General features: G+C 41.7%; 1 non-coding gene across 1 annotated transcript; it reads right to left on the bottom strand.

Annotated features, from left to right (window-relative positions):
* Nucleotides 1–14,824: 14,824 nt before the first annotated feature.
* LOC142178668 (small nucleolar RNA R71) lies at nucleotides 14,825–14,931 on the bottom strand. Its single transcript, XR_012706936.1, has one exon. It is a non-coding gene; the product is annotated as a small nucleolar RNA R71 (small nucleolar RNA).
* Nucleotides 14,932–19,539: the final 4,608 nt, after the last annotated feature.

The following is a 19,539-nucleotide window of genomic DNA, read 5'->3' as shown; positions in this document are numbered from 1 at the left end:
CCCAGACTGGCCAGCTGGTGTTATAGGTGCTGTAGGAGCTGGGCCTGGGTGGTGCGGATCTATCAACATATCAAATGGAATGTCTCCGGCTGCTGCAAGCTTTGTAACTTGGCTCCGAAGCTCATCCACTGACTTCTTAGATGCCTGCCACTTTCTCATTTTCTTTACCTCTTTGCCCAACTCTTCGATCACTGCCCCATGTTGCACTAAAGTGGCCATGATCGTGTTTTGATTTTTCAGGAGCTTCTTCAAAGTTTCATCAACTGTGGGGGGGAATATGGGGTGCCGGAAAGGATGACTGTGCTGCGACATGACTGGATATGTCAGTCAGGTTTGCAGTAGCTGTCTGCATCCAGTTGTTGAGGCTCGCCAGTATCTGGGAGACTAGCAGTGCAAAGAGTGGAGCGGATGGCATAGGCACCGGCTTCAAAGCCGAGGTTGGAGGCACTGAAGCTGAAGGTGGAGGCATGGAAAATGCACTAGTAGAAGGCTCTGCTGAAATGGATGGCATATCAACTGTTTCTGTACCCACCACCGATACGGTGGTAGTCGGCTGACCCTTTCTCTTTGGGTTGTGTGCATCCATCAGAGAATACCAAGAGAAGGGCTTCTTCACCCGAACCTTCGTGTCATAATATCTGGGCTCTACCCGTGCATCCGTAAGGTACTCAGTGATGGTGTTGGGATACTGGTATGAGGTATCATCTTGCATGGCAACCATTGACATGTTGGCCAACATCACGACACCCATATTGATCGGGTACCCGGCCATAATAGAGGCGACTAGAACTGCCCGTGGAATAGGTAGGTTGGTTTTATTCTGGCACGAGTCTAGTCTGCTGCATACGAAGGTCTGCCATCCCTTCGCATCAAAATTTAGGGTGTTCCGCTGAATAGGAACCCCTGCAGTTATCCATGGTGGTGGTGGTGGCACCGGTGCTGCAAGAAGCTCAGCTAGCCATGGGCGAGTTGCATCACCCAACGCCAGCTTCTCCAAGTACTGTACCAACTCCACATCCTCAAACCCCAAATAGGAGTTCAGTGTGTGTTGGTCAAATCTCACCTTCATATTTCTCACTTTTGTCACTTTGGTCCCTTTCTTGATGTGTGCCACATTGGCATAGAACTCCCGAAACAACTACTCCTTGGAGTCCACAATTGTCTACGTGAACCACATCCACCCATTCCTCTCTCGGAACTGTCTCAACACAGCTGGATTATACTTTTCAAGATCTTTAAGCTGGAACTGTTGCTCAAGAGTGAGCGATCTCACCGGCCACCACCCAGAAAGTTGGTGAAGGCAGGTAAACTCACTAAACGGTCCTCCCAGACCTCTTTCTTCTTCGACCTATCAAGGCCGGAACTGTAGTATCACCCCCTCGGCCATCATCCGGACTATCATCAATAGTGGTTGTTGGTGCCTCAGGGACAAGTGTAGAAGAGGGCTCCGAAGCCTGACTGGCACTCTCCGAACCCTCGGAGGTGCTATGTGAGGAGGAAGGTTCGTCCCGGAGTTGATACCTTCCCTGTGGTTGCTGTGGCTGTGATTGGACAGTAGGCTGCTCTTGCACTGAGTCACCCTCCGATGCTTCCCGAGATGGGGCATATGAACTAGATTCGGAGGGCTCTGGATTTATTTCTCAGCCTGCTGTAGCTTTCTTGGTGATTATCTTTTGGAGGGCGAGGGGTAAAGTGCTTTTGCCTCGACCTCTGGAAGGTTCACCCCTCCCCTTTGAAGTATCACCACGGCCACGAGATCTAACCATTTTCTGTAACAAGCAATAGCAGCAGTCAGTTGTAATTCAAATTCATACAGACAATATTATACAATGTAGAACATGAGTACATGGTGGGGAAGTGCGGTCCGCACAATTACAAGTGCAGCCGCAGATTGGGTTGTGCAGACCGCAAAATTTGAACTTGCGACTGCAGCAATGGAACTGCAGTCTGCACAATTTTTAGTGCGATCGTAGATTTGAAGTGCGGTCCGCACAATTATCATTGCGAACGCACATTGGACATCCCAAGATGTCAACTCTCTGAAGACAGAGAATAGGCTGTTTTGCAGCCGCACACACTTTTCTGCGGCCGCGGTGGGATTTCTGCGGTCCGCACAATTTCAAGTATGGCCACAGAATTTACTTGACCAAAGACCCTAAATCTCACACTTCTGCGGGCCGCACAATTTCTTGTGCGGCCGCAGATTTCATACCTAAATCGATTAGACTTTTAGGGTTTTCAATTTTTCCACAAATTCAACATGGTATTAACAAGTAATCATGCAAATCAATTTACCTAGTCCCTATAAAGCAATTAGAAATTGACCCATTACAGATTAAACCCCACATGGTAGTAAAATTGAAATCTATTAACAAATGGCCTAAACTACCTAAAAAATTATGAATTAAACTAAAAATAAATTTAGAAATTCTATGTGAAATTGAAGCATACCAGATATGATGTATTGCAAATGAGTGAACACAGATGTGGATTGAGTGTGGCAAATGATTAAATAAGTGATTTCACTATTTTAGAGTTTTGAATGCTCAGAGAGGGAAAAAAATGTACAATGGCCCCTAAGGTCACTATTTATACTTAACGATCAAACTGCAGGGACACTGGTTGAGTGCGGCCGCAGAATTCCTTCCACTATCTGCACTCTGTTACATGAAGGCTTAAATGCCTTGATGATCTGCGTCCGCAGAATTTGTGGTGCGATCGCAGATTTTTGGTGCAGACCGCAAAATTTTGGTGTGCGGCCGCACTTCGGCCATTTCTTTGACAGACCAAACTTCAGAGAGTTTACAATTTCCCATTTCAATTTGTGCGGTCCGCACTGTAATTGTGCGGTCCGCAGTTCCCTTCTGCTTTAGCACCCACAATTGTGCGGTCCGCACTTTTTTCACACTTAGCCAATTTTTCTGAGCACAGTTCCTATAAAGCACACTCATTCCTACAACACACTTCAAATCTAATTAGCACAGAAACAACACCTATCTACAAAAGAAGAAAAGAAAAGAAAAGAAAAAGAAACATAGGTTGCCTCCCAAGAAGTGCCTGATTTAACATCGCGGCACGACACATATTACCATCACTTCAAATGAATAATTGCCACCACGTGGCCATCATCAGCTTGTCCCAAATAATGCTTCACTCGGTGACCATTGACTTGGAATACCTCGTCATTTTTTTTCTTCAAGTCCAATGCACCAAAAGGTATCACACCCATAATTTCAAAGGGACCACTCTATTTAGATATTTATATTTCAGCTTTCCGGGAAACATCTTCAATCGTGAGTTGAACAACAACACGAGATCGCCCACCTTGAACTCCTTGTTTTGGATGTATTTGTCATGCATGTACTTCATCTTCTCTTTGTACAAGGACGAACTTGCATATGCATGGTACCAGAACTTATCCAATTCATTCAAATGTGCAACCCTCAAGTTAGCGACTGCATCCCAATCAAGATTCAACTTCTTTAAAGCCCACATGACTTTGTGCTCAAGTTCCACCGGAAGATGACAAGCTTTGCCAAACACCAATCAGTATGGAGACATCCCGATGGGAGTTTTGAAAGCAGTCCGATAAGCCCATAGTGCATCATCAAACTTCTTTGACCAATCCGTCCGATTAGCATTCACTATTTTGGACAAGATATTCTTTATCTCCCAGTTGGAGACTTCCACTTGACCGCTAGCTTGTGGATGATAGGGAGTCGTAACTTTATGAGTGACACCATACTTGCCAAGCAAAGTGTCAAAAGCCTTGTTGCAAAATGCGACCCCCCATCGCTTTTGATAGCCCGCGGAGTACCAAATCTTGTGAAAATATTCTTCTTCAAGAACGCCACCACACTTCTCGCTTCATTGTTGGGTAAAGCAACGGCCTCCACCCATTTAGACACATAATCAACCACGACCAAGATGTAGGTGTTTCCACAAGAACTCACAAAAGGACCCATGAATTCAATACCCCACACATCAAAGATATCATTCTCCAAAATGGTAGTGAGAGGTATTTCATTCATCTTCGAGATTCCACTGGCCCGTTGGCATTCATCATATCGCTTCACCATATCACTTGCATCTTTGTAAAGAGTAGGCCAATAGAAACCACAACTTAGCACTTTGGCCGCCGTTCGTGCTCTGCCATAGTGACCACCAAAAGGCGAAGAATGGCAAGCCTCAAGAATAACATTTTGCTTTTCGTCCGATACACATCTTCTAATTACCCCATCCATGCAAATCTGGAATAGGTATGGTTCGTCCCAATAATAATCTTGACAATCCCGTTGAGCTTCTTCTTTTGATTTGAAGATAACTCATCTGGGATGATTCCACACACAAGGAAGTTTGCTAGATCCGCGAACCATGGCACCTCCTTCATTGATATAGCCAAGAGTTGCTCATCGGGGAAGGAGTCATTGATTTCAAGGCCATCATACGGCCTCCCCTCCTCTTCCAAATGAGACAAGTGGTCCGCCACTTGATTTTCACTCCCTTTTCGATCTTGGATGCCAATATCAAACTCTTGCAACAATAGCACCCATCTCATCAACCTAGATTTTGAATCTTTCTTGCTCATAAGATAGCGAAGTGCCGCATGATCCGTATGAACAATAACCTTCGCACCCATCAAGTACGGGCAAAATTTCTCAATAGAAAACACAATGGCAATGAGCTCTTTCTATGTAACGGTATAATTGGCTTGGGCATCATTCATGGTCTTACTAGCATAGTAGACCAGATTAAAAATCTTATTGATACGTTGCCCCAAAACTGCTCCAGTCGCTACATCACTAGCGTCACACATGAGCTCAAAGGAATACTCCAATTAGGAGTGGTGATAATAAGAGTAGTTGTCTACTTGAACTTTAGCAATTCAAAGGCTCTCATGAAATCATCATTGAAATGAAACTTAGTATCTTTCTTTAAAAGTTTGAACAATGGGTTCACCACTTAGAAAAATCCTTTATGAAGCGCCGGTAGAACCCCGCGTGACCCAAGAAACTTCTTACGCCTTTCATTGAGGTTGGAGGTGGAAGTTTAGAAATCACCTCTATCTTCACCTTGTCAAACTCTATGCCATTATTTGAAATCTTGTGGCCAAGGACAATGCCTTCCTCGACCATGAAATGGCATTTCTCCCAATTTAATACCAAGTTCGTTTCTTCACACCTTGCTAATACTCTATCCAAATTTGCCAAGCAATCATCAAAGGAATCCCTGACTACCGAGAAGTCATCTATGAAGACTTCAAGGTAGTCCACTACCATATCCGTAAAGATCACAATTATACACCGTTGAAAAGTCACCAGTGCATTGCATAAGCCAAATGACATCTGCTTGAAAGAGAGAGTGCCATAGGGACAAGTGAAAGTTGTTTTATCTTGATCTTCTGGGGAAATAAGGATTTGGTTGTAGCCCGAATATCCATCTAGAAAGCAATAGAAATCAAGGCCGACCAACCGATCAAGCATTTGGTCAAGGAAGGGGAGTGGAAAATGGTCTTTCCTTGTGACTTTGTTTAGCTTCCGATAGTCCATACACACTCTCCACCTGGTCACCATTTTTGTGGGAACCAACTCATTCTTGTCATTGGAGACCACTTTTATGCCCCTTTTTTCGGGACACATTGCACTAGAGAAGTCTACGAACTGTCGGAAATAGGGTAGACCACCCCATTATCTAACCATTTGATGATCTCCTTTTTTATCACATCTTGCATGGCTTCATTGAGTCTCCTTTGATGTTCAATTGATGGTTTGACATCTTCCTCCAAGTAAATCTTATGCATGCAAAATGTGGAGCTTATTCCCCGAATATCCGCCAAAGTCCAGCCAATAGCTTTCTTCCTCTTGTGGAGCATCGCCAAATGTAGAGTCAACCTGCACGTTAGTCAAACAAGAGGATAGAATAACCGGTAAAGTAGAACAAGGGCCAAGAAATTCATACCTAAGATGTGGAGGCAATGGCTTCAATTCCAAGGTAGGAGGCTCTTCAATTGAAGGCTTTGTAGGAGGAGTCTTCCTATTCTCAAGATCCAAGAAATGTTTTCGGGGTGCATAGTTATACGACCCCATTCCTTGCAAAGAATTCAAACATTCCATGAAGCCATCCATCTCGTCATCGTCATAGTTGAGCAAGACGGCCTCCAATATATTGCCCACATTAACCGTGGCACTTGTATCATCAATAATCACATCGGTCACCAAGTCCACGAACGAACACACTTCATTGCAATATGCTTGGCAAGATTTTGAGGATATGGAGGAGGTGGCTTAGGCAATGGTGCCATAGCCTTTTGCACTACCGGTTCCGGTATGTCAATCACATGCTCCCTAGACGGGTTCACTTCCTCTTGAGTCTCTTCCACCATGTCATCAATATCAATTTGCACTTTATCACTTGCTTGCACTACATTGGTTGGGATCTCCTCTTCTTCTACCACTTGCTCATTATCCACAAGTTGCCTTTGATTTGAGGTGGGTACATTCCCACCTCTTCCACTTCTTATAGTAACGGCCATGGCATGCCCCGTATTGTTTTCACCCTTAGGGTTCACCACCGTATCACTTGGTAGTGCCCACTTAGGACGAAAATTTAAAGCTTGAGAGATTTGACCCATTTGCACCTCTAGATTGCGGATTGAAGTGTTGTGTGAAGCAAGTTGGGCATTGGAAATGACATTCTTCTCCATCATTTGCTTGAACATATTCTCAATACGACCTATTTCATTGTTGGAAGAACTATGACCATGGGAAGGATAAAGGGGTGGGTTGCTCGGTTGTTGATACATCGGGGGCCTTTGAAAATCCGACCCCCGATTTCCTTGATTGTTATTCCACCCACCTTGATTGTTACATCCCCCATTGCCTTGGTTATTGTTGTTATGCCAATTCACTTAATTATTTATTCCACTTCAATTGCCTTGATTGTTTCCACTATTCCAATTACCTTGGTTGTTAGAATTCCAATTGCCTTGATTATTTGAAGGTCTCTATTGTTGTTGACTAGGGCCGTGAAAGTTGTTTATTTTCCCTTGAAAGTTGTTCACATAATGTACCTCTTCCTCTTGGTCATTATAAGAACCATCTTCATCAAATCCATTATCATCTTGCATAAAATTTTCCACTCTTTGTTGCACTTGTGGACCTCTTGTTCTTCGCTTGTTCACCATTATATTTACACCCTCCATTGCATTGACTTGACTCGGGTTTTGCACTTGTTGAACTTGAGCCTTTGCCAATTGGTTCATGGTGGTAGTCAACTCGGTTATGGCTTGTCCATGATCATGCAACTTTTTGTGAAGGTGAATCACATTGGTATCACCTTGTGGAACATTAGCCCGAGATTGCCATGCCGAAGAAGTATCCGCCATCTCATCCAAGATATCACACGCCTTCGCATAAGGCGTAGTCATGAAGTTTCCACCGGCAAGTTGATTCACTACATATTGGTTTGTGGTATTGATCCCCCGATAGAAAGTTTGTTGAATCATGTTCTCCGTCATATCGTTGTTGGGGAACTCTTTCACCATTGTTCTATACCTTTCCCATGACTTGTGTAATGGTTCATTGGGCTCTTGCTTGAATGCTAGAATTTCATCCCGAAGAATAGCCATGTGCCCGGGAGAGAAGTACTTAGAGATAAATTTCTCCACTAGTTCATCCCAAGTATGAATGGAATGATTTGGTAATCCTTCCAACCAATCTAAAGCTTTCCCCCGCAGAGAGAAGGGAAAAAGCCTTAGCCTCAAAGCATCCTCGGAGACATTTGTTTGTTTGCTCCCCCAACACGTATCGATGAACCAATTCAAGTGTTTATATACATTTTGACCCGGTGCACCGTGCAGAACCCTCGTTGCTCGAGAAAATTAAGCATCACGTTAGTTATTTGGAAGTTGCCCACCCTAATACGGGGATGGATTATAGCACTTGCATACCCTTCATTCGGAAACACCCGGTGTGGAGCTGCTCGTGGTGGAGGTGGGGGTGGAATAGGCACATTGTCATGAGGCGGTCGGCCTCGTCTATTGGCTTGAGGTTCAAGAGGGACCTCATCCATTTGATCATCCTCAACGTCCACATCCCCCAAAGGTAAGTTTTCGAGCTCATTGTTTGCCATGATTGCACCTACAATTTCTCAACACGTTAGTAACAAGAAAGGAAAAGAAGATATCCCAAAACCACACCTAAATATATAACTAACACCATTTTGTAACTCCCCGACAACGACGCTAAAAATTGATCTCGTCCAAGTTCACACCTCAATTCGAGGTTATGAAAACGGTCGATTCAATAATAATACCCAATAAGAGTCGGGGTCGAATTCCGCAGGGAGCTATATGTATGGGATTTAGTAGTATATATCGTAGCATGTGAGTTTGTATATCTAAATTTGCACTTCCACAAAATTGGGTTGTTTTAAAGTCTAATTTGAAATATGATTGCAATTTAAGAAATAAAACTAGAAAATTGTTTTTGTTTTTTTTCAATGTTATGAAAAGGCCTAGGGCTATGACCTTCACCTAGGTGTTTGCCTAATGGGATATAAACTTTAAAGCTTGTTTTATTAGTCGTGGTGTATTATAGCTATCAACACTCAATTACCCACTCAATACCTTTCGGTCAGATAGTGATTTTGCCAAATTTGACTTTCTCAAGTCCAAATGGGTATTGACCAAAACGGTTGATAAATGCTCAAGTCGGGTTGTTACTATCTCTAGGTTCAACCCTTGAATTGGGCTTATCAATCTCTCAATTGACCTAATTTCTTGTTAGCCAAGTTTTTCTAGACTAAATTTCTCTTTCTCAAGTAGAGACCAAGTCAAATAGGCATGAACTAATATTTGCAACCATTAATTCCACAATTAAAAGCAAGAACAAGGCTAAATAATAAACACACAACCATAAACACACAATAAATTAAACACCCATTAAGTTTACACATGAGGGTTGGGCCACAACCCTAGTAAACATCTAGCTACTCATGCTTGAAATGGAATAAATAGAAGAAGAAATGATAATTAAACTCATATTGCTAATTAAAATGATAAAATCTATGTTCAAATAGCTCAAAATATGAAAAACTACTAAAAAGAGTAAAAGGAAACGGCTACTGTAGCAGCTGATGTCAAAAATTGACCTAAAATAGTGAAACTTGTCTATTTATATAGGGCTGGAGATTTTGGATAAAAATGCCCTTTCGGAGGTTCTGCGGCAACACAATTCCATGTATGGTCAGCACTTTTCTTCAGGTTGACCGGATTGGAAAACTGCGGTCGCATAATTCTGAATCGCAGCCGCAATGCACTCCTTCTGCGGTCTGTAGAATTTTAACTGCGGCCGCACCTTGCTCCTCTGCTGTCCTCATAATTGCATTTGCAGCCGCATAGCTGTTCTTCTGCGGCCGCACTTTAGATGGACTTGAAATGCAGGTTCTCTGAACTTTGCTCTTGACCCATCTTCTGCGGCTGCACATTGCACCTGTCTCTGATGGATTTTCCTTCACATCCTGCGGCCGCATATGATATTCTGCGGTCCGAACTTCTGAGCTTTTGTGCCTTTTTTGTCCTTGAGTTCAGATTACTCCTTCTTGAGTTGGATTTCATCTCGGGAGTTCACTTCCAATATTCCTGCAATTAAGCATATTTTATCAGTTTTCGGGAACACAATTAAATGCTTTTGGACTAAAACGAAAGTTAAAAGGTGCTAATAAGTAGTCAAAATCCCACTTATCACGCTCTAAATAATAGGTAACTGCCACTGGAATGAGTTGTGCCAACTTGGTCAACCTGTCCATAATGACATATACCACGTCGATCTTCTTCTAAGTTCGTGGGAGTCCAACAACAAAATCCATGGTGATACGCTCCCACTTCCACTCAGGAATCTCTAACCTCTGAAGAAAACCACTAGGCCTCTGATGCTCGTACTTTACTTGCTGGCCATTTAGACACCATGCTACATATGCAACTATATCCTTCTTTATCCTTCTCCACTAATAATACTGCCGCAAGTCCTGATACATCTTGGCGGCACCCGGATGGATAGAATACCGGGAAACTGTGGGCCTCCTCAAGAATCTACTCACCGAGCCTGTACACATTGGGCACATATATACGACCATGCATCCTAAAAACCCTATCATCTTCAACAGTAACCTGCTTGGCACCACCGTGTCGTACCGTGTCCTTAAGGACAAGCAAATGGGGATCATCATAATGACGCTCTCTGATGCGCTCATACAAGGAAGACCGAGCGACTATGCAAGCTAGCACACGACTGGGCTCTGAAATATCTAACCTCACGAACTGATTGACCAAAGCCTGAACATTTGCTGCAAGTGGTCTCTCACCGAATAGGATATATGCAAGGCTACCCATACTCACTTCCTTTCTACTCAAGGCATCGGCCACCACATTGGCCTTCCCGAGATGATACAAAATGGTGATATCATAGTCTTTCAAAAACTCCAAACACCTCCTCTGCCTCAAGTTGAGATCCTTCTTCTTGAAAAAATACTGTAGACTCCGATGATCCGTGAATACCTCGCACGACACGCCATAAAGATAGTGCCTCCAAATCTTCAGCGCATGAACAATGGCTGCCAACTCTAAGTTATGAACAAGGTAATTCTTCTCATAAACCTTCAACTGCCGCGATGCGTATGCAATTACCCTTCCATCCTGCATCAATATTGCACTGAGCCCAATACGAGATGTATCATAATACACCATGTAGGATCCTGAACCTGTGGGCCATACCAACACTGGTGCCGTAGTCAAAGCAGTCTTGAGCTTCTGAAAGCTCAACTCACACTCATCCAACCATCTAAATGAGACACCCTTCTAGGTCAATCTAGTCAATGGGGCTGCTATGGATGAAAACCCCTCCACGAAGCGGCGATAATAACCCGCCAAATGTAGGAAACTCCGGATATCTGTCGCTAAAGTAGGTCTAGGCTAGTTCTGAACCACCTCAATCTTCTTAGGACCCACCTTTATGCCTTCTGTCGATACAACATGCCCCAAAAATGAAACGGAGTCTAACCAAAACTCACACTTCAAAAACTTGGCATATAACTGCCTGTCTCTCACAGTCTGAAGTACAATCCGAAGATGCTGCTCATGCTCCTCTCGACTGCGGAAGTAAATCAAGATATCATCAATGAATATGCTCACAAACGAATCCAAGTAGGGCTTGAACACCGGGTTCATCAAATCCATAAATGTTGCTGGGGTATTTGTCAACCTAAATGACATCACTAGAAACTCATAATGCCCATACCGAGTCCGAAAAGCTGTCTTAGGGACATCGGATGCCGTAATCTTCAACTGATGGTAATTGGACCTCAAATCAATCTTCGAAAACATCTTGGCACCATGAAGCTGATCAAATAAGTCATCAATCCTCGGCAGCAGATACTTGTTCTTGATAGCAACTTTATTTACTGCTGATAGTCTATACACATCATCATCGATCCATCCTTCTTCTTCACGAATAACACAGGCGCACCCCAGGGCGAGACACTAGGTCTAATAAATCCCTTATCAAGCAAGTACTGCAGCTGCTCCTTCAACTCTGACGGGGCCATACAGTATGGCCGAATAGAAATTGGCTGAGTGCCCGGAGCCAAATCAATACAGAAGTCAATATCCCTTTCGGGTGGCATCCATGACAGATCTGCAGGAAACACCTCTGGAAACTCACAAACGAATGGTACTGAATCCATGGAAGGAACCTTCGCACTAGAATCATGGAATAGGCCAAATAAGATAGACATCCCTTCTTGACCATACGTCGAGCCTTCACATAATAGAGATAACCCTACTGGTGGAATGGCAAGGAGTACCTCCTCCACTCTAATCGAGGCAACCCCAACATGGCTAAGGTCACCGTCTTGGCGTGACAGCCCAATATAGCATGATAAGGTGACAACCAATCCGTACCCAAGATAACATCGAAGTCCACCATATCAAGAAGTAAGAGGCCTATACTAGTCTCAAGACTCCCAGTAGAAACCACACACAAGCGATAAACATGATCTACAGTAATAGAATCTCCCACAGGTGTGGACACATACACATGAGCACTCAAAGAATCACGAGGCAGAACCAGATATGAAGCAAAATAGGATGACACATAGGAATATGTAGATCCCGGATTAAATAGAACTGAAGTATCTCTATGGCAAACTGGAACAATACCTGTGATAACGATGTCAGATGACTCGACCTCAGGCATGGCTATGAAAGCATAACATCGGGGCTGGGCCCTACCACTTTGAACCACGTCTTTGGGATGGCCTCTAGCTGGCTAGCCTCTACCTCTAACGACATGACTTCTACCTCTGGCTGCCTGACCCCTACCTTTAGCTGGCTGTGCGGGCAGTGGGGCAACCAGTGCCGGTATAATGGCGTGAGAACCTTGCTGAGATATGCTGCTCGCCAATCTAGGGCAATACCTCCTGATGTGATCTATTCCCCCACACTTAAATTACCCCCCGGCTGCTGAAATGAGGATTGACCCTGACAATCCGAATAGCCACTGTAGTAACTCTGGAGTGGTGGTGCACTGATAGGAGCTGAATGTGTACTGAATATTGGCTACTCAGTGATGGTAGTCTATAATTGCATGATTTAGTCACTTATTGCACTCTAATTCACTGCACTTTACTTGTGTTGAGCTTTAATTGGTAGTGTTTTGCACTTATTGTATATTTTATGCCTTGCAGGAGTGATTCTGAGCTATGTATATGTTGTGGAGCTAATTCATGCAATTTGGAGCTTTGAAGTCTGAGTAAAAGTCAAAGGAATTAAGCCGGGATCGTGTTCGGGGGTCGAGGACCAAGTCTGGACGTCAAAACGCAAGCAAAAAGCCACACTCTGAGAATTTTGCACTACTGCGGCGCGTGGTGCACCGCAACAGTGCAATTCCTACTGCCTAACAAATGATGAGCTCTCTAGATTTCTCCACTAATGCCCCGCATGGCGCGCCGCCCCATGCGGCATGCCTGTGTATTGTTTATAGAGTGGATATCCTATTTCGGCTAGGAGAGGGTGATTTCGTCTGGGACCGACCTTACTTGGTATAAATATATGGAAAAATATTATTTTCTGGACTTTTGACGTACTTTGGACCGAAGGAGGCTAAGGAGGAGTTGGAAGAACACAAGCACAAAGATTTCATCATTCTTTCCTCACTCAAGACCCGAGTTTGGATTGAATTTATGTTTTTCTATACTTTAATTTTATTTGTGATGAATTTCTCACTATATATGGAGTAGTTCCATTTAGGGTTTGATAATTGTTGTAGATTATAACTCTAGTTTTATGTATTGAATCATTTTGGATGATTTAATTGTTGCATCTATATTCACTAGTTCATGTAATCGAGAGAGGCATAACTTGTGATATCTTTGCATTACATTGTTGGTTGAGTTCATTAATTTTTCTTAGTAATTGGAAGAGGATAGTTGAATCATTTATTAAACCTAGTTAGGAGAATAATCGATAGAGGTTTTCCTAAAGACCAATCCATTACGCATTCTTGCATATCTTCACGTGCTTAAATTGGTTTATCTTGTGAGGTTAAGACTTAATCAAGAGAGAATTTTTTGCTGAACGTTTGAACTAATAATCGAGTGAATTTGAGAGACTCACTTGAACATTAGAAGTGAATTATCTAGAGTTGGAACCCGAACAATTACCTTGCACCTATCCTATCAAAACCCTATCTTCTCCCATTAATAACCTTCTTTCCTTATTCTTTGTTTCGATTTTCATTAGTCAATAGCTTTAGATTCTTAGTTAAGTTTAGTTAGACATCTTATAAATCTCAACTGTTGATCATCTTGGATAGAAACCAATCTAGAAACTACGAGAATACTGTTTAATTCCTATCCATGTGGATACAATATTATACTATACTATATTTGATTAGCGAGTAGAATTTAAGTGTGTGTTTTGCTCGTCAAATTTTGGCGCCGTTGTCGGGGATTAGCAATCAATAGTGTTTGAAATAGTTTGTAGTACTAATTCAGGAAATTTTTCTTTTTATTTCCATTTTCTCTTTTTATGTTTGGTGTTCGTCGACTGTGTGCATGTTACAGGTTTAGATTGGTGCGTCGATCTTCTGCGAAAGAAGTTCTACCATACGAGCCCGAGATAGAAAAACAACTGTGACAGTTGAGGAAAGAAAGAAATCTCACCGAGATATCAGAAAAGGTTGGGCAGTCCTCAACCAAAGAAACTATGGCTGGAAACGGCGATGATAATATAGATTTAGATGCAATAGAGGCAACACAACAACGAGAAAAGGCTGCACGGGATGCTGAGGAAGCAACCATTAGAGAAACACAAATTATCTATGAAGAAGAGAGGGGTCGGAGAATTGCTCAAAATCAATCCTTGGCTGCAGACCAGTTTGGAAATATAGCTCCCATGCCTGGGAGATCACTGGGCGATTATGCTAGACCGGTCTACAATCAAGGCTTATCAAGTGTTAGACCACCTCCAGTTGTAACTCACAATTTCGAGTTGAAGCAAGGGTTGCTTCAAACTATTCAGAACTATTGTGTCTTTAGAGGAAAGATGAACGAAGATCCAAACACACATCTAATGGAATTCGAGAAGATTTTGAACACTTTTCAATACAATAGGATGTCCCAAGATGCAGTGTACTTATGGGCATTCCCCTTTTCACTTAAAGATGATGCGAAGTAGTGGGTTCGAAGCTTGCCCACAGGATCGATTAGAACATGGGAGGAGATGACCGGAAAATTCCTTGATAAATATTTCTCCTCAGCTAAAACGGGCAAGTTTAGAAGAGAAATTCATAACTTTTGTCAGAAAGAGACTGAAGCTATTTTTGAAGCATGGAAAAGGTTTAAGGAGATTGTTAGAAAGTGTCAACATAGTGGAATTGAACTCTGGATGCAACTCCAGGACTTTTGGGATGGATTGACACCGACCTCATGTACAGCATTAAGCAATGCAGTTGGAGGCCCGTTGATGAAGAAGACTCCAGAGGAGATAGTTACAGTTCTTGATGAGTTATCTGAAGATGCTAATCAGTGGCCCTTGGAAAGTGCTGAAAGAAGAAGATCAACTGGTATTCACCAAGTTGATGTTAATACATTTGTGTAGGTACAAATTGATGCTATGGCTAAAGAAATACGAAAGTTGACCTTAGCCTCGATACAAAATGAGCCTCACACAGCTTGTGATATATGTGGAAGAGGACACCCTACTCATGAGTGCCAAGCCTCAACTGAGGAAGTGAATGCTGTGGGAAATTATAATTTTAATGCAATGGGTTAGAAGCACCCCGATTTTTCATGGGGTTCCCCTAGGGGTGCCGCTAATGGATGACAACAAAACAACCCCAGACTTCAGGGATAAGGAGCTCCTGGTTTTATGAATCAGCCGAGGCAGCGGTTTCAGCCTCAATAACCCAATCAGCATGGTCTAGAAGATCTCATGAAGGCCTTCATTATGAAAACTGATGAAAGATTTGAAGTACAAGGGGCAACAATTCAAAATTTAGAGAAGCAAGTGGGATATATTGCAACAATATTATCTGAGAGGATTCCAGGCACTCTCCCTACTGATACTGAAAGACATCCCAAAGAAACAGTGAATGCTGTAACCTTGAGAAGTGGGCAAGTGTTGATAGACCCAACTCCGATCCAAAAAGATGTGATACTTGAAAAAGAATTGGGTAGCAGCTGGGAAGTGATGATGACAAGAAGACGAAAGGCCCGATGAAAGCCGAGAAAAAGAAGAAGGTAAGAAATATCGAGAAGAGAGGAACATGAGGAGAGCAAGCATATGCCTGCGCTACTTTTCTCTCAAAAGCTATATAGAGAAAGGTTGGACAAGCAGTTTAAGAGATTTTTGGATGTGCTGAAATAGGTTCATGTAAACTTACCATTCATAGAAGTGCTCTCACAAATGCCTTCTTATGCTAAATTCCCGAAAGAGATCCTTACGAAGAAGAGGAAAGTAGAGGAGACCTCAGTGGTCAAGCTCACAGAGCATTGCAGTGTGATATTGCAAAATAAACTCCCACTAAAGTATGGAGATCCAGGGAGTTTTACTATACCTTGCTCTTTATGAACTATTAATTTTGATAAGTCTTTATGTGATTCTGGTGCCTCAATTAATTTAATGCCTCTATCTATTTACAGAAAACTGGAGAAGGAGATTGGAGAGATAAGGTCGGCACCAATATCTTTGCAGCTGGCAGACCAAACTACTTTTATACCCGAGGGCATAGTGGAAGATATGTTAGTTCGAGTGGATAAATTCGTATTTCCTATGGATTTTATAGTGGTGAATATGGAGGAAAACAAGGAGGTCACCTCATCCTAGGAAGACCATTCTTAGCGACGGGCAGAGCGATATTAGATATATATGAGAGAAAACTCATGCTTAGAGTGGGTGAGGAGGCTGTGACTTTCAAGATAGATGTAGAAAAGGGGGTGCAAAAAGGAAAACCAGCTGCAAGTGTTGAGTGAAAAATGAAGTGCTAGAAAGAAAAGGTTGCAGTGAGCGAGAAAAATAAGTGGGGGTAATACCCCAAAAAGGCTAAGAAGAAATTGTCTGCATGGATGTGTGCATTAGTTCGGGTTCGAGAAATGGAGCCCGACTTTGACTTAGACCCCGACTAGATGTTCAGGAAATTTTTCTTTACTTTATGCTTTTTAATTGTGTGCCATGGGGACATGCTTTAACTTAAAGTGTGGGGTGGGGGATAGTTGTATGTATGTATATTATTTTTCTTTTTGTTAGTTGTAGTTAGTAGAGATAGAAGAAAAAACTTTGGAAAAAAATAATAATTTTTTAAAATTGTCGATTTTTCCCGACGATGGATATCACCGACAGGTCTCTTGAGGGATTAAAGTCAAAAGAAAAAGACAAAAAGATTTTTGTTTGTAGGTAGTATAATAACTCTCTCTTGGTTTTTCTTTGTGTCGCGGTTCATTTCCAAGGGTTTTGTTTGAACCAGGTGTAGTTAGTTTTTATTTTTTTAGGAGTAGGAAACCCTGTGCTATGATTTGAATTGATGACAATATCTCTTAACTTTATTATGCCTTAAGAATAGTAAGTGCTTTAGTTGTGATGCTTAGGCTCAGTTTTTGACTCTTGTATAAGTACCTTAAAGTGTATAATCTTAACTGTGCTTAACTGCTTTGACTAAAGTGTCTTGATAGTCCGACCCTGAGTGAGTTATGTGCCATGTGTGTGTCAGGTTTTGTGTAATCTGTGCATTGCATTTTATGTCTAGAACTTGCCCCGTGTGTTTTCAAAGCAAAATAGTAGTTGTATTCAGTCTTGGAAGTGATACAGGCATTTCTTTGTTGAGCCAGATATGTGCTTTTACCCATCTAATTGTTATGTATCTTATTTAACCCCGTTGAGCCTGTAATCCTATTTCTTTGGCAACCACATTACAAACCCTAACCATTTGTTTGAATTGACCATCTATTTGAACCTTGTACCTCTCGTGAGCACTTGAATTTGTTATGAACTTTGTAAAAGTTGAAGCATGGGGTGGTTAGTTTGGCTTTTAAGTGAAACTATTGAAATAAGGAGAAAGGTGCTATGTTTCAAAAAAATAAGAGTCACTTGAATTGAAAAAGAAAGGAAAAAAATAAGTGTATGATTGTGAAAAATATTCCTTGATAGTGGTGACTTTTGATGTATTAATGCTTAAAGAATTAGGGAGTTAATGTATATTGATGTGAAGGTGGAGTTGTGGTTTGGCATAAGTGTGGGGTTTTGAGTGTTAAAGTATATGTATTAAAGTGCTTAGGGAGGTGTAATCACTTTTATATCCAAATGTATCCTACTCATCCCGCAGCCTACATTACAACTAATTAATGTCCTACTTGATCCTTGACTGAATGAGCTCATTTAGTAGATTAGTACACTACAGGCAAGCCTATGGTACGTCTTTTGTGGCATATGAATGTTGTTTTTGAGAGTGAGTGAATTCTTTCTATAAATAGTTCCTAATTATTCTTAAATTTTATTGTGTGTGGAACTACTCTCTATTATTGTGTGAGGGCACTTGATTTATTAAGGAAAGGTAATGTCGTTGACCTCTGTGTTAGAGTAAGTGAGCGGGTTGTGAAAACTGCGTGGTGCTTTTGAGTAAAATCTTGAGGCGAGGATGTTACGGTATTGTGCTTAATCTGTTTTAAATATTCTGTGTATGATGAGTTATGAGAGTTGTTGAAAAAGGTCGTGTCTATATGAAGTGTAGTTTGATTGCTCAAGGACGAAAAATGGTTTAAGTGTGGGGTGTTGATGGTAGGCTATAATTACGTGTTTTAGTCGCTTATTGCACTCTAATTCACTGGACTTTACTTGTGTTGAGCTTTAATTGGTAGTGTTTTGCACTTATTGTGTTTTATGCCTTGTAGGAGTGATTCCGAGCTATGTAGATGTGGAGCTAATTCAAGCTATTTGGAGCTTTGAAGTCTGAGTAAAATCCCAAGAGATTAAGCTGGGATTGTGTTCGAGGGTCGAGGACCAAGTCTGGACGTCAACATGCAATCAAAAAGCCACACTCTGAGAATTTTGCACTACTGTGGCGCGTGGGGCGCCGCACAAGTGCATTTCCTGTTGCCTGACAGATGTTGAGCTCTCTGATTTTCCCACTGACGAACGAAAAATACACACTTAAATATGTTCGCTAGTCGAATATAGTATAATAAAATATCGTATCCACAAGGATTGGAGTTAAACAACATTTTTGTAGTTTATAGATTGATTGCTATCCAAGATGATCAACAATTGAGATTTGTGTGATTCAAACTAAAATTTAACTAAGAGTTTGAACTATTGACTAATGACAATTGCAGCAGAGTAATGAAGATATCAATGAGAGAAAATAGGGGTTGATTGGATAGGTGCAAGATATTTGTCTGGGATTTAAATCTAGCTAATTCACTCCTAAGGTTCAAGTGAGTCTCTCGAATTCAGTCAATTACTAGTTCAACGTTCAGTAGAAACTCCTCTCTCGATTAAGTCTCAACCTCACAATATGAACCAATTTATGCTCGGTGAAGATATGCAAGAATTCGTAGTGGATTGGTCTTTAGGAGAACCTCTTTCGATTATCCTCCTAACTAGGTCTAAATAATAATTCTACTAGCCTCTTTCGATTACTAAGAAGAATCAATGAATTTAACCAACAAGATAAAGCAAAAATATCACAAGTTATGCCTCTTTCGATTACATGAACATGTGAAAATAGATGCAACAATTAAAACACCAAAAACGATTCAATACATAAAAACTAGAGTTAATAATCCACAAACAAATATCAATACATCAAATCCATCAATCCCTAAAGAGAACTACTCCATAGATATGGGGTAATTCATTACAAATAAGTTTAAGTTAAAGGAAATTATAAACGATCCAAACCCTTGTCTTGGGTGAGGATTGGATGATAAAATCCTTATGGTCTTGCTTCTCCCACTTCTCCTTAGCTTCCTTAGGTCTAGAGTATGTCAAAA

The sequence above is a fragment of the Nicotiana tabacum genome, chromosome 24 (genome assembly GCF_000715075.1).
Source record: "Nicotiana tabacum cultivar K326 chromosome 24, ASM71507v2, whole genome shotgun sequence".
NCBI lineage: Eukaryota > Viridiplantae > Streptophyta > Magnoliopsida > Solanales > Solanaceae > Nicotiana > Nicotiana tabacum.
This window is presented reverse-complemented; position numbering and strand designations above follow the sequence as displayed.